At 57.5% G+C, this 5064-nt stretch overlaps 1 long non-coding RNA gene across 1 annotated transcript; it reads left to right on the top strand.

Annotated features, from left to right (window-relative positions):
• Nucleotides 1-299: 299 nt before the first annotated feature.
• On the top strand, nt 300-1948 carry LOC121086103. Its single transcript, XR_005827284.1, has 3 exons — nt 300-385; nt 1027-1165; nt 1865-1948. It is a non-coding gene; the product is annotated as an uncharacterized LOC121086103 (long non-coding RNA).
• Nucleotides 1949-5064: the final 3116 nt, after the last annotated feature.

The raw sequence follows: 5064 nt of genomic DNA, 5'->3' as shown, positions 1-5064 counted from the left end.
GGCCAGCAAGGCTCCTCATGAATAAACATGAGGGTCTTTGGACACAGCTTCCTCTCTTCGCAAAATGGGACCGATTGTGCAGCAGGCGTTTAAAATTCAGCCGTGGTCGGGCTGTCTTCCAGTGCCCCCCGAACCGCCGAGGTGCTTCATTTATTTCATAATTTCCCCTCCTCCCCTCTCGGCGACAGACCTGGCTCTTTTCACGCCTTGTCCTCCCTCTTTCTTTCCTTCTTGCTCCCTTTCTCTATTTTTTTTTTTTTTATCTTCCTTCCTTTTCCTACTCCTTGTTTCTTTCTCTCCCTGGCTTTTGTGCTGGGGGCCGTGACGAATGGCTCAGAAAAGAGGGTGCTGTGAGAAACTGAAGCTGCCGCTGGCGGAGTGGGTGGTGAGGACTCGGTGCTAGGGGGTTGGGGGTCTGCCTGTGAGCGCCCGGCGGGGGCTCCCACGGGGTGCTGGGATGGAGAGGCAGCGGGGTGATCCGTGCTCCCCAGGGACCTTGCTGCCTGGGGGCTTGGAAAGCCAGGGGTTGGGTCCCCCTGCCTGTCCCCCTGCCTGCGGGGAGCCAGCCCTGCTGGTGCCCATCCCAGCACTCCCAGCCTCTGGCGCTGCGCAGCCGCGGGGGAAGGTCTGCCCTGCCACATCTCCCACTTCGGTGAAGGGCAGCCCTGGGCAGGCGTGTCGGAGCGCAGTGCCCGAGAACTGGGACATGTGGAAGGAATAAGATGTCTGGCCACGCCAGGGCAGCCCCAGTTTTGGTGGAGGGCTCCTTGACCTGCACCCACACTGGGACGGCACCGGCAGTGCTGGTCATTAGATCCTGTGTAAGTGGCTTGTTGGGATTGTGGGCAGCAACGTCCCTGATGTCCCCATGCCCACAGTGACACTTTGTCCTAGGGAGTGGATGGAGGGGTGAGGGCAAAGCCGGAGCAGCAGCAGGGAGTGGAGGGGTGGGAGCCTGGGGCACAGGTGTCAGTGTGGATCAGCATCCCGGGGAACATGCCAGCACCCAGATGTTTCGTCAACCAGATGCTGAGATCCTGACGCTGCACACCCATGGGAAAGCCAGAACACGCCTGTACCATGCATGGGATGGATCCGCAGGTCATGGCACCCTGCGTCCCACCTGCTGGGCTGCTCGGGGGGTGGCAGGAGGATGCATGGAAAGGTAGGGTCCCCTATGCTCATCCTGCCTCCAGAGCTCTGATGGGATTAAGCAGCACCCACGTCCTTGAGGAGCTGCAGAAGGTCCCCAGGTAGCTCTGGCGTGGTCCCTGTGCTATAAGAAAGTGTGCCTACACCTTCCCCACCTCTGTGATTCTCTGCCTGGAGGTGAGGCAAGAAAAAAAAGAAGTTTCTACCCAAGGGCTGGCAAGAAGGATGCGATGAGTGAGGTGTTCCCTGCCAGACCATCTCCCCTTGGGGCTGGCAGGGGAGGGGAGGGCTATGCTGGCAGCAGCAGGTGCTGGTGGGGCCAAGGGGACATCACCAGCTGCAGGCTGGGGGTGGGCAGAGCTCCATCCAAACTCCTGCAGGCTCTCCATGCCTGGGAACTTGGGGGATGGCTACCTCAGCCCACAAGAGGATGCGGAGGGTCTCACTGAGGGCCTGGGGGTGATGCTGGGGGATGTGGGTGCTCATGTGAAGAGCCGCTGTGCATTGCCCACTGCCACCTCCCACACAGGCACTACTGCCCGGCTGTCCCGCTGCCTGCTGGTGGGGCACGGCCGGCCGGCAGCCTGCAGGAGGACGGGCCTGGCAGGCTCCAGCAGCGGGAGGGCTCCTGCATTACAATCCAGTACAATCTGTCCCCCTTCCCGCTGCCCAGCAGTAGGGGAGACGGTTACTGTTTAATCCCATTTGACAGCTCTTTCATCATCTGCCTGCCTCCCTCCAGCTTCCCCATGGTTCCTCCAAGGCTCCTTTGTGGCCGTAATCAAAGCCTGGTGAGTGATGGCTGTTTGGGGGGAGGGAGGGAAGGGACAGCCGAGCAAGGGTGGCTCACTTGCTGGGGGGCAAGGGAGCACGGCCTTGCTGCTGCCCCGGAGAGCTGCTCGGACGGGGACAGTGGGATCACGGTGGGTGGGTGCCTTTGCTGTGCAGGTCCTGCAGGTGTGGCTGTGGGTGGTGGCATTGCGAGCTGGACTGGATGGAGTGTCTCCAGTGCTGGAAGCCACGCTATGCTGAGCATGCCCAGTGCTGGGAGATGGACTGAGCAGAGCATCCCCAGCACTGGGATCTGGTCTGGATGGAGCATCCCCAGTGCTGGGAGCCAAACCAGTCAGGGCATCCCCAGAGCTGGGAGCTTCACTGGATGGACCATCTCCAGTGCTGGGAGCCACACTGGACTGAGCACCCCCAGTGGCAGGCAGGTGGCTTCCCCACAATTAGGCTGGGAGGTCCTGGTCAGGACAGCCAGCCAGGGGGCCAGCAGGAGCCAGGCAGGAGGTCAAGGCCACACCAAAGGCAGTCTCGTTGCAGGGCAGAGCAGCAGATCTCCTCCCCCAGCCCTCTCCTGTGCACCCTGTGAGCATCCTCGCTGGGGCTGAGGGTGCAGCGGCTCAGATCACCCCGATGCCCTGGCTCTGCCTGCCTTTCACTCCTGGTGTGCAAGCGTGGCCCCGGAGGAGCATGACTGCTCTCTTCCCACGCCAGGGAAGACTGGGGACACTGTGTGGGAAGGATTTTGGTGCAAATCCTTTGGGCGGTGCACGGTCCTGCCAGCACAGCATGTCTTGCATGTCAGGGTGAGCCTTGCCATGCTTCAGGAGGCTCTGCCATCCCCATCAGCAGAGAGTCTAGGACTTGACTGCTCCCAAACAGGCTGGTTGCAGTCAGGGCAGGCTGGGGCAGCTGAAATGGCCTCCAAGGGGTCCCCTGGCTTTGACATTTACGTGAAATTTGGGAAACCTGGCCCCAGCCTTGGTCTGGAGGCTGTGCATGGGCAACAGGTCCTTGCCAGAGGTTTTTAGCTAGCGGAGAGAGGCCCACCAGTGACCCATCTGTGGGGTCACCCATGGCTTCCCCCTGCTCAGCCCTGTCTGGACTGAGCCTCTGTCTCCAGTGCCTTGGCTTCACCCAGTGCAGACTGGTGCTCAGCCATTGCCCCACCAGTGATAGAGCCACGTGGGTCCGCAGGGGCTGGAGGGAAATACCCTCTTGCCTGTATTCGTGCTTCAGAGAGGGACTCGGCACCCACTGGTGCTGCCAGGGAGTCCCTATCAGTACCAGCCTGGCCTGACCTGTCCTAAACTCACTGCAATTTTTTTGTGAGTTTCAATAAGCATTAAACCTTCTGCTGAATTACAAAGCATCCAAAGAACTGGGTCTCCTGGGGGTCTGGCGGTCGGTGCTCTGCACTGCAGCATTTCCTTGCTCAGCAGCAACGGAGCAGGGGAGCAGGGGAACACCCCCCCACCACCACCCAAAACACACCACAGCGGCCCAAGGCAGCAGCCCCTGAGCCCCGGTAGCCAAGGGACTCCCCGATTCCTCGGGGAGGGAGCCTGCACGTCCTTGGGTTATCACACGCATCGCAGCTGGGTGACAGCGTTTCCCAAGAACACATGTTCCCTCGTAAACCCGGCTCTGCTTATCTCAAAGGGCATATCCGACAATTAGCTTATCTGCTGTGAAAGTGAGGAACAGCTTTGGTTATCTGGCTGGCTTCTGCAGGCTTGGGAAAAAAAAAAAAAAAAAAAAGGGGGGGGGGGAAAGAGCCCCTGGAGGGCCAAGGCACATCCTCTGTGTCCTATAAATAAAGTGACTGTGCTCTGAGCGTGCCACAGACGGACTCCATGTGCTCAGGGTGGGGAGCCAGAAGGGCCCCCTGCTTTTAAGGATACTTGATGCTTCCTTCTGTAGAACCCTGCCTGCAGTTGCTGCCAGCTTTGCCAAACCATCCCAGGCTGGGTGGCAATTTTTTTCAGGGTGAGTTGCAGCCTCCAGTTAAATTTTGGGGGAAGCTTTCAGCTGGAGAACGTGGCTCTTTCCAAGAATGGGGATAAGGGAAAGCAAAGTATTTGTCCTTATTTCCTTATTTTGTTTTAAAATTCTGTCTTTGAAGCAATTTGGCAAGTAGGGAGGGAAGAGAGGCTGAGATTTGTCTTGTGTCCCTGGAATATGCTCAAATTTGACCAAGCTAGAACACTTTATTTGGGAAAAAATGCGGTTAGCACAAACTCGGTGCAAAACTCTTCCACGGGAGCAGCTCCCATCCCAGGGTGCAGGTTTGCCATCTCCCAGCTCCTGGGCAAATGGCTACCAGAGCAAGGGGCCACCCATGTCCCAGGGGTGCCGAACCCCACCAGCGGCATGGGGCTCAGAGGAATGCCATGACCCTGCAGCCAGGTGAGCTCTGTCCTCTGCTAGCCGTGCTAGGGCCATGCTGTTCTTGACTCTGGTTTGGGTGATTTGCATCATTTTTCTCCTGTCCCATAGCGGTCCTGCATGGAATGCATGCACAGCAAAGTGCGCATGTTCAGCCAGCCCTGTGCAGTGTGGTTTAAGTTGTTCTCTGTGCAATGTCCTTCAACCCCAAGGATGTTTCTCCTTCCTGCCTGGCCCAGGACATGACATCCCTCAGTTGGAGAGAAAATTAAGAATTGGTTGAGTTAATTTGCTGCAGATTATTGTTTGAGGAGCCAATAAGCAAAAAAGCTGCTGGAGAGCCCAACTTTCCTCCCTCCTGGAGACTTTCTGGAGGACTTTCTGGAGCTACTTCCTTGAGACTTTCTGGAGGGTGGCTGGTGCCCCATGTTTTGCTCTGAGGAAGGCATGGTCTGCGCTTGGAGGGGAGCTTCAGTCAGCACCCCCCGCTCCTCCTCCTGCCTCGTACCCTCTCCCAAATCTGTATGAAGAAACAAGTATCTTGTTTGCAAGCTGAAAACTAGAAATGATTTATATGTTTATAAGCCCGGCTCTGGCTCCATTTATTTTGGCAAAGGAATTGTTTGCATCTTTGCAGAATTCCTTCACCCAAACCACTCATTAGATATGAATTTCAAAACAGCCAGAGGGAGCGGGTGACTCAGGGGAATTAGCAAATGGCTTCCCAAAGCCTTTTAC

The sequence above is a fragment of the Falco naumanni genome, chromosome 4, assembly GCF_017639655.2.
Source record: "Falco naumanni isolate bFalNau1 chromosome 4, bFalNau1.pat, whole genome shotgun sequence".
In the NCBI taxonomy this organism is placed as follows: Eukaryota; Metazoa; Chordata; class Aves; order Falconiformes; family Falconidae; genus Falco; species Falco naumanni.
Note: the sequence above shows the minus strand (reverse complement) of the source record. Positions and strands in the feature narration are given on the sequence as shown.